Source organism: Apium graveolens, chromosome 7 (genome assembly GCF_009905375.1).
Source record: "Apium graveolens cultivar Ventura chromosome 7, ASM990537v1, whole genome shotgun sequence".
In the NCBI taxonomy this organism is placed as follows: domain Eukaryota; kingdom Viridiplantae; phylum Streptophyta; class Magnoliopsida; order Apiales; family Apiaceae; genus Apium; species Apium graveolens.
This window is the reverse complement of record NC_133653.1, coordinates 64706612-64716601: the sequence shown is the minus strand read 5'-3', so window position 1 is coordinate 64716601 and position 9990 is coordinate 64706612. Positions and strand designations below refer to the sequence as shown.

Here is a 9990-nt window from a genome sequence, read left to right as displayed (position 1 = left end):
CGGTACGTACGCGTGACACGGAAAAGAAGTATGTTAAGAAACATAACCTAATATCAGGTGTTTTTATTGTGAGGAATTGGATGTGTCCAAAGGCAAGAGAAGACTTGAGAGAGTTAAAGAAAAATTGAGGAGGGAGTAGTGTTTCACTTGTAGAAACAGATGAAGATGTTCTTTTGGTTCAAGAAGGGAAGGGATCAAAAGAAGAATGGGTGCTTGACTCGGGATGTTCTCATCACATATGCGGTAGGAGGGCGTGGTTCTCATCCTACAAAAAGTTTAAGGAAAGATGGTAACTTTACCGAACGGTAAAACGTTAAAGGTTGTTGGCATTGGTGAAGTAACAATGAAATGTCACAATGGTCGTGTTCAAAAGTTAACTCAAGTAAGATACATACCGGAGTTAAATCGAAATCTAATTTCGTTGGCTAAATTAGTTGATTTTGGATATACTGTTATGATGAAGAACAGTATGTTGAAAGTCACTAAAGGACATTTAGAGATACTCAAAGGTCGAAAAGATAAGAGAAATCTTATTGTACTAGAAGGAGAGGTTATTGTTCGAGGGGAGGTATTGGCGGATCGACATCGATGGCTTGATGGTGATCATAAATTCGGTTGTGCATGAAACTATATCGCGTTAAAGGGGAGGATTGTTTGGTTAAACCCAATAGGTAGTATGGGCTTAGTGATAGAAAATATAATTGGATTGGGTAATAATTGTATGGGTAGAAAATTATTATCATAATTGAGTTGGGTAATAATTGTATGTGTTGACAATTATTATTATAATGGGAATGGGTAATAATCGTATGGGTAGACAATTATTATTTAATCAGATTAGGTATGTCTTGTTGGCTAAGTTTGTGATGGCTATATATACATAGTCATGTTATTGTTTGGATGTATGTTTGAGTATTGTTTAACTTAAGTATCGCTTGAGTGAATACCATTTGGAGAGATTAATTGTATTATTGATAATTGTTTGGATTAATAATACAAGTTGGGACGTGGGTTTTTTCGCGTCATATATTGTATGTGTATTTTACATTGTTTATTTGGTTCTATATTTGTGTGTATTCCCCCTAACAAAATAGCAGAAATTCCTATTAAAAAGTTGTTAGATACGCCAAGAGCAGGAAAGTAGTGAATTTTTCTGTCCTCTCACTCCTTGGAACCAGATGTGATATCCCCAGGAGCAAAGTTTAGAACTCGAGGCTTAAAATCTTTCTAATGTAGGTCACGAAAAAGTCTCCTAGATTTATTAAATCCCTGTTGCTGCTAATACCTTTAGTGATGATATCGTGAAGTACTGCACAAGAGTCTGGTCACTATAGCACAATTTGTTTAGGAAGATTCTATAATGGAAGGTTTGGCATAAAGTTGATAGTTTACATAGTTCTGCAGTGCCCATCTGATACAAAAATAATACGACTTCGTTAGGTTTACTGATCAACTTTCTATATAAACTAACCGCATCACTGCATCAGGAACCCTGGTTGATGTAATGAGTTTGTTTTTTAGTTAAGAGGATGTACATGATCACAATGTTCATGTTAATGTGGTCTATCATAAGACCAAAGAAATACATTCACTTGACAAAATATATTCACTGGTTTTGATTTCAAAGGTGGTACCCCTCATCGATCATGTTACGAAACTGTTAGTAGATACGCCAAGTACAGTGAAATAGGTAAGACTGAATTTTTTCAGTCCTCTCACTCTTTGGAACCAGGGATGATATTCCCTGGAGCAAAGTTTAGAACTCGAAAAATCTTTCCAAGGTAGGTCATGAAAAAGTCTCCTCGATTTATGACTTCCTTTGCTGCTAGTACCTCCAAAGATGATATAGTGAAGAACTATATATACAAGAGTCTGGTCACTATAGCACAATCTATCTAGCAAAATTCTGCAATATAAGGTTTGGCATGAAATTGATATTCTGCATAGTTTTGTAGTACCCGTCTAAGAGCATCTCTAATGCTCAAAATCCCTTTGGCTAAAAATCTAAGTAGCATACCATATATATAATAATAGAGATTGTGTAAAAATAAATTGCTCTCCAATGATACATTTCTCTTGATTAAAAATTTAGGCAAGCTCATCATATTCCCCAAATTTGTTGAACCAGTGGAGACCTGTAACATGACTCCACGTCATCCATTACCATATTAAAATTAAATATTCTATTTATAACAACTTGAATTAAAATTAACATATCATTTTTAAAATATAGCCAATCATTATAGTCACCCCCTTAAAGTATAATTCAGTAAATTTTAAATAATTGATATTTTATATCATTTTAGCCAATCATTTTAACTAACCTCATTGGAGATGTTCTAACACAAAAATAATATACTTACGGCATCAGGAATCTGGTTGTTATAATGAGTTTATTTTTTAACATAGAGAAGGTGCGTGTATTTGATGTTCATCATGGCTTATATAGCGTGCCCAAGATGGAAAGACAAAGTCAGGTAGATTCAAGTTGTTATACGATAGTATTTAACTCCGGTGTTCATGTTAATATTTACATCTTGTTAATGCTATTGCTAAATTTGATGAAATCAACCAAAAGTACGGCTAAGTTTTGTGAAAGTTATTAATTCATCTATTAGTAAAGTTATTAATTTGATGCTATTGCTAAATTTGATGATATTTTTGTTATGATTATAATAAAAAGATTATAATTATTTTACAATTTTAAAAATTTTATTATCTCATTAAAATATATTATTAAGTCATATGAAAAATAAGATTACTGAGTTAAAATCGATATAAGCATTGCAATTAAAAAACGGGTAAAATAATACATACAAAATTATAATTCACATAGAAGTAAAAGAAAAAAAAATTATACATTTAGATTTACAATGAAATTTAAAAAAGGGTGAATCAAAAGTTGATGAAACAAAAAACATATAATATATTGAATTTGCATTATATAAGGTAATTACGAATACAAAGATTAAAGCGAAAAGTGTGAAATAAAAAAAAACCGAACTTAATAAAATTATAAGACATGTAATAGTATAAGAAAACAAAAATAAAAAACTAAACTTAATAGAATCATAAGACTTGCAGATGAATAAGATAACAAAAATAAAACCGAACTTAATAAAATCATAATACATGTAGAAGTATAAGATATACATACAACAATAAAGGTGTAACAAAAAACAAAAATAGAATTATAGGATATACATGAATGAATAAGTGAAACCAAAAGTTGGTGATACCAAAAATTGGTGAAACCAAAATTAAGATTTATGTACCACTTAAAAAGAAGTTTTGCTTGTTAATACAATTTATTAATAATTAGATTCATGTTGTAAATAACGTGTTGTGGATAATGTATGACTTAATAAATGCACATAGAGAGAGTAGAAGTTGAAGAGAGAATTGTATTTCAATATGTTTTCAGTGTATATGATTTCAATAACTGAAGGTCCTATTTATACATACAAAAAGATAGGATAGGATTGCACGTACTACGAAAAGATAAGATAGGATTGTACGCTACGAAAAGATAAGATAGGATTGCACGTACTACGAAAAGATAAGATAAGATAAGATTGCATGTGCTACGAAAAGATAAGATAGGATTGTACGTGCTACGAAAATATAAGATAGGATTGCACGTGCTACGAAAAGATAAGATAGGATTTTAATCAAAATTCTTCTTACTAAGTTTCTTTTCTGAGAAGTTGTGCAAGTCTTCCTCAATAAGTTTTGAGAGACTTACTCGATAAGCTTTGTGAGTCTTCTTGATTAAGTTTTTACAATCATTATTATATTATAACACTCCCCCTTGATTATCAAATGTGGATTTACTACAGAGATTAGCTGACTCGTTAAAACCTTACAAGGAAAAACCCAATGGAATAAAAACCTTGACAAAAGAAAAAGAGTATAGTCTCCCCCTGAATTTAACATCTCACGCTTTGACATCTTATTGTAGTAAGTTTCTCAATCTCCGCATGCCAACATTATTCCATAACTTTTCAAATGTTGATGTGGGTAGTAACTTTGTAAGTAAATCAACAAGATTATGACATGAGCGCACCTGTTATACATCAATATCACCATTTTTCTGTAGTTCATGCGTACAGAAGAATTTTGGTAAGATATGTTTGGTTCAATCCCCTTTGATATATCCTTCCTTTAACTGTCTGATACAGACTGTATTATCTTCGAACAAAATTGTAGGATTATCTGAAATACTTGATAATCCACACAATTCTCGAATATGTTGAATTACAGGCCTTAGCAAAATGCATTCCCTACTTGCTTCATGAATTATAAGTAACTCTATGTGATTTGATGAAGTTGCTTCTATAGTCCATTTTATAGATTTCCAAGAGATAGCAGTGCCACAATATGTGAATAAATTACCTGTTTGTGATCGTCCAAAATGAGAATCTGACATGTACCCAACATCTGCATATCCAGTCAGTTGTGACTTTAAACTATGTGGAAAAAATAACCCGAGAACAATTGTCCCATGATGATATCTGAATATGTGTTTGATCCCATCCGAATGCCTTTTAGTTGGATTAGAACTGAATCTTGTAAACAGGTTCACTGAAAAAGCAATATCGGATCTTGTGTTATTTGCAAGATACATAAGAGCTCCAATAGCACTAAGATATGGAACTTCAGGCTCAAGTGCATCTTCATCTTCTTTTCTGGGTCGGAATGAATCATTTTCAACTTCGAGTGATCGAACAATCATTGGTGTCGTTAATGGATGAGTTTTGTCCATGTAGAACCGATCATGAATCTTTTCTGTATAAGTGGACTGATGAACAAGTATACCCGAAGATAAGTGTTCCACCTGTATGCCTAAACAAAATCTTGTCTTTCCAAGATCTTTCATTTCAAACTCAATTTTCAAATAAGCAGCAGCGTTAGTAATATCTTTGGAAGTACCTACAATATTCAAATCATCCACATACACAGCAATAATAATAAAACCAATTGCTGACCTTTTGATAAACACAAATGGACACACTTGATTATTAACATACCCGTCATTTAATAAATATTCATTAAGCCTGTTATACCACATATGACCAGACTATTTTAAGCCATATAATGATCGTTGTAATTTAACTGAGTATAAATGTTGAGGCTTAGTTTCATCTATCTTTAATCCTTCAAGGATTTTCATATAAATACCATTATCAAGTGATCCATAAAGGTAGGCTGTAAAAATATCCATGAGACGTGTTTCCAATCTTTCCATACAAGCCATACCTATCAGAAAATTAAAAGTGACTCCATCCATCACAGGAGAGTAAGTTTCCTGGTAATCAAATCCAGGCCTTTGAGAGAATCCATGGGCTACTAGTCAGGCCTTATATCTCACAATTCATTTCTCTCAATTTGTTTTCATACAAACACCCATCTATTCCCGATGAGGAACATGCCAGCTGGGATTTGGACTGCAGGTCCAAATACATTTCACTTGCGCAAGGATTGCAATTTTTCCTTTATTGCAATTTTCCATTTTTGCCGATCATCTCTTTGTCGAGATTCTCCCACACTTTGTGGTTCAGGATCAGACTTTATAATAATATCACATGCCACGGAAAAAGCATATACATCATTAACCTCAATACTCCCATGATCCAATAATTTCCTGTTATGTACATAACTCAGTGAGATCTCATAATTTTCATGTACCTTTGCTTCTATTGAAGCATGTGCCACTTCTTGGGCAATATCCTCTTCTGGAGGCAATACCACTTTTGGTGGTTTTGTCACAGCCATTTCAGGGGTTTTAACCTCTTCGGGAGGTGATACCGCTTTTGGGGAATTTGATATAGCCACTTCAGGGGCTCGAACCTCTTTATGAGGTAATACCGCTTTTGGGGTATTTTCTGGAACACTTTCCACTTCAGGGGCATGTCCAATCAATTTCTGTTTTCATGGTACAACATCGTTTACACCAACAGTTCTACCACGCTTTTGGCGTGGCTTTGAATTACCAATCAATTCTTCATGAATTGCTTTATGAATAGGTATTTCAACCCTTTCTGGTGCATTAACAGCAGATATATGTGATTTTATGACATGTCTAGAATCATTAAAAGCATCTGGAATTTGATTAGCAATATTTTGCATATGAATGATTCTTATAACCTCGGATTCACATTATTTAGTACGTGGATCTGTAGCACTTAATCCTGATGGATTCCATGACAGTTCAGAATTTAACTTATACAAACATTATCTCCCCCTAATGGAGGGAATATAGACTCATCAAAATGACAATCAGCATATCGAGCAGTAAAAAAATTATCAGTTAATGGTTCACGATATCTTATAATAGATGGTGAATCAAAACCAACATACCTACTCTTTTTTACAGTCCCATTTTAGATCTTTGTGGAGGGGCAATTAGAACATATACGGAACTACCAAAGATCTTAAAATATGAACTATTAGGGGTTTGACCAAAAATTAGTTCATGAGGAGATTATTTGTGGTAAGCAGATGGTCTTATCTGAATTATATTTGCGGCATGAAGTACTGCGTGACCCCAAATAAAAGTGGGTAATTTAGATCTTAGAGGGGTCGTGCAATAAGCTTAAGTCTTTTAATTAACGATTCCGCTAAACCATTTTGTGTATGCACGTGAGCTACGGGGTGTTCAACAGAGATTCCTACTGACATACAATAATCACTGAAAGTAGCAGATGTAAAGTCAGCGACATTATCAAGTCGAATTGATTTGATAGGATATCGGGAAATTAGGCTAGTAATTTGATTATTTGAGCAAGAAAGTTTGGAAAAGGTTATATTTCTGGTTGAGAGTAGACAAATATGAGACCATCTAGTTGAAGCATTGATTAGGACCATGATATATCTAAATGGACCAGATGATGGATGAATAGGACCACATATATCACCTTCAATTCTTTTTAAGAAATCTGGAGACTCGTTTTGAATTTTAATTAGAGATGGTCGAACAATTAGTTTTCCCAAAGAACATGCTGAACAAGGAAGTTCATCATGTGGCATGACCTTTTGATTCTTAAGGGGATGTTGATAAGTGGCATTTTATACCACTTAGAACGACTTAAAATGGTTTAAATTGGTGTCTTGAAATCAAGTATTTTGTGTATTTGATGCGTTTTTCTAGTGTTTATGCATTTCAGGGTTTTAGTTGCATTTCGGGGGAGGAATCATCAAGAATAAGCCTTGGCATGTGTTCACCATTGCGAGAGGAAAGAAACGGGCAGATTATGGCGAAGAAACGGAGCAAAATCAGAATTTTTCCAGTAGAGGTCTGAGCGCCCGCTCAGCTATGCTGAGCGGCCGCGCAGGGTCGGGAAAAAAGACAAATTATTTTAGGACTTCTACTTCTGTTTGGTTTCCACTTCTATATAATCTGAGTTTTATGGGACTATTATATAAGTAGATTTGAGACGTTTTCACAAGTGTGGATTGAAGAAGATTGTGTTTTTACGCAAGGAGCGAAGGAGATAAGGAAGAAGACCGATTTAGCACACCGCAACGAAGAGGAAGCATATATTCTTGTGATTCTTGTTTTGTTGTAACGTTGGATGCTAGTTTTCTTGCTTTGAACTTATTTACTCTTGTGACGTACTCTGTTTTAATATAATTAGTTTAGTTATTATTTTCTTGTGTTTGTTTATCATGATTTCATATGAACCCATGATGACGATAAGTGCTATTATGGGCTAATCGTGATCATGGGGTTGCAATGGATTTATTATGGAATTCTTTAGTTAGTTGTTTAATACTTTAGTGTGTGATGATTGCATGATATCTAGTATTGGTTGTGCGTATTCGTCTTATGTGCGTCGCGAACATATAAGATAGGGTGTTAATCTCTTGTGAAGCGACGGTGAATCTTGAGATTTAGAACTTGCCATGCTAGCATAGGTTCATGTACGTTGTGCATGATTAGTGGGTAACTCTAACAGTTTTATTTGCCCTATGTAATCAAAAGGAATAACTTGTGCTTAAATCATTGTGTTGTCAATTTCTGTAGACATATGGGAACTCAACATAATTGATGACTATTCAACTTCTATCTTAATTGTGGATGCTTGGTAGAATGGTATTAGTACAATGAAAGTTGGCTTTTATCAGTTTCGTGTTATTCGATTAATATCATCACTGTCACATGCTAAAGGTAATAATAATGGCTATAGAAGGAAGTAATAATGAAGTTGTGATCTCATGAGTGTTTTATTATTGATAAATTGAAGTGTTAGTTAAGTTATTAATTAAGTAGTTAATTATAGTTAATATTTAATCAACAATTTTAAGTGTTAGTGTCTTAACATTGAGAAGTAATCATACATTGGTGAGTGAGTTTAATTAGACAATAATTTAGTCTGAGTCTCTGAGGGAACGAACTAGAAAGTATTCTATATTACTTGCGAATGCGTATACTTGCGTGAATATTAGCGCGTGTTTTCGCCCTAACAAGTTTTTGGCGCCGCTGCCGGGGACTCGGCGTATTTGTTTAGTTTATGTACTTACCATCATTGGTCATTAGGACTCAGTGATTAGGACGTAGTAGTTACTTATTTTTATTTCCGGTTGTGTTTCAGGTACTTTAGCAAGCGTTTATGCAAACTCGTTCTCGTGCTCGCAAGAGGACTTTAGATACAGCTGAGGAGATAGACGAAGTTCTTGATATTCTGGAGAAGTTAGATTTTGAGGATTCGGATTCAGGAACTGAGCAGAAAGAACCAGTAAACATGGGCGATCGTATTGTTCAAGCTGATCCAGCTCTTATGGATTTTTCTCGGCCTAAAATTGATAAAATTCAGTCAAGCATCCTTCATCCGGCTATTCAAGCTAACACCTTTGAAATCAAGCCGGGCACTATTCAGATGGTGCAGAATTATGTTTCTTTTGGAGGAGCGGCAACTGAAGACCCCAACATGCATATAAGGAATTTTGTCGAGATCTGCAGCACTTTTAAGTATAATGGCGTGACTGATGAGGCTATCAAGTTGAGGCTTTTCCCATTCTCACTGAGGGACAAGGCTAAAGACTGGTTACATTCTGAACCAGCTGGGTCCATCACTACGTGGCAAGATCTTGCACAAAAGTTTCTGGTGAAGTTTTATCCGATGGCAAAGACTGCTGCTATGAGGAGTGCTCTTACTCAGTTTGCGCAGCAACCTACAGAATCTATGTGCGAGGCTTGGGAACGCTACAAGGAAATGTTGAGAAAATGTCCACATCATGGAATGCCGGATTGGATGGCGATCACTGGTTTCTATAATGGTTTAGGGGCCCAATCTCGGCCCATGCTCGATGCAGCAGCTGGAGTCGCCTTATGGGTTAAAAGCTATACTGAGGCGTATAATCTTATAGAGACAATGGCTGCAAATGAGCATCAAAACCCAACTCAGAGGATGACGTCAGGCAAGGTAGCAGGTATTCTGGAAGTTGATGCAGCCACCGCTATTGCAGCCCAGCTCCAAGCGCTATCAATGAAGGTTGATTCTATGGCTACGTATGGAGTTAATCAAATAGCTATGGTTTGTGAGCTTTGTGCAGGTTCTCATGCTACGGATCAGTGTTCTCTTGTCAACGAATCTGTTCAGTATGTGAATAATTATCAGCGACAATAGCAGCCTGTGCCAGCGACCTATCATCCTAACAACAGAAATCATCCAAATTTCAGCTGGGGGAATAATCAGAATGCTATTCAGCCACCATATCAGCAAGGAGTGAGTAAATAGTTTAACCCACCTGGATTCCAGCAACCACAGCAGTATGCTACAAGGCAATCATATCCTCAACAGGGAAGTGTAGTTGCATCTACTAGTGCTGATTTTGAGGAACTTAAGCTGTTGTGCAAGAGTCAGGCGGTTTCTATCAAGACCTTGGAAAATCAAATCGGTCAATTAGCCAATGCAGTGCTCAATCGTCAACCTGGTACTCTTCCCAGTGACACGGAAGTACCAGGCAGGAAGGAAGCTAAACAGCAAG

The 9990-nt window shown here is 35.3% G+C and overlaps 1 non-coding gene across 1 annotated transcript; it reads right to left on the bottom strand.

Moving 5' to 3' along the window:
• Positions 1–9137: 9137 nt before the first annotated feature.
• On the bottom strand, positions 9138–9244 carry LOC141675547 (small nucleolar RNA R71). The gene has a single exon (XR_012556194.1). It is a non-coding gene; the product is annotated as a small nucleolar RNA R71 (small nucleolar RNA).
• Positions 9245–9990: the final 746 nt, after the last annotated feature.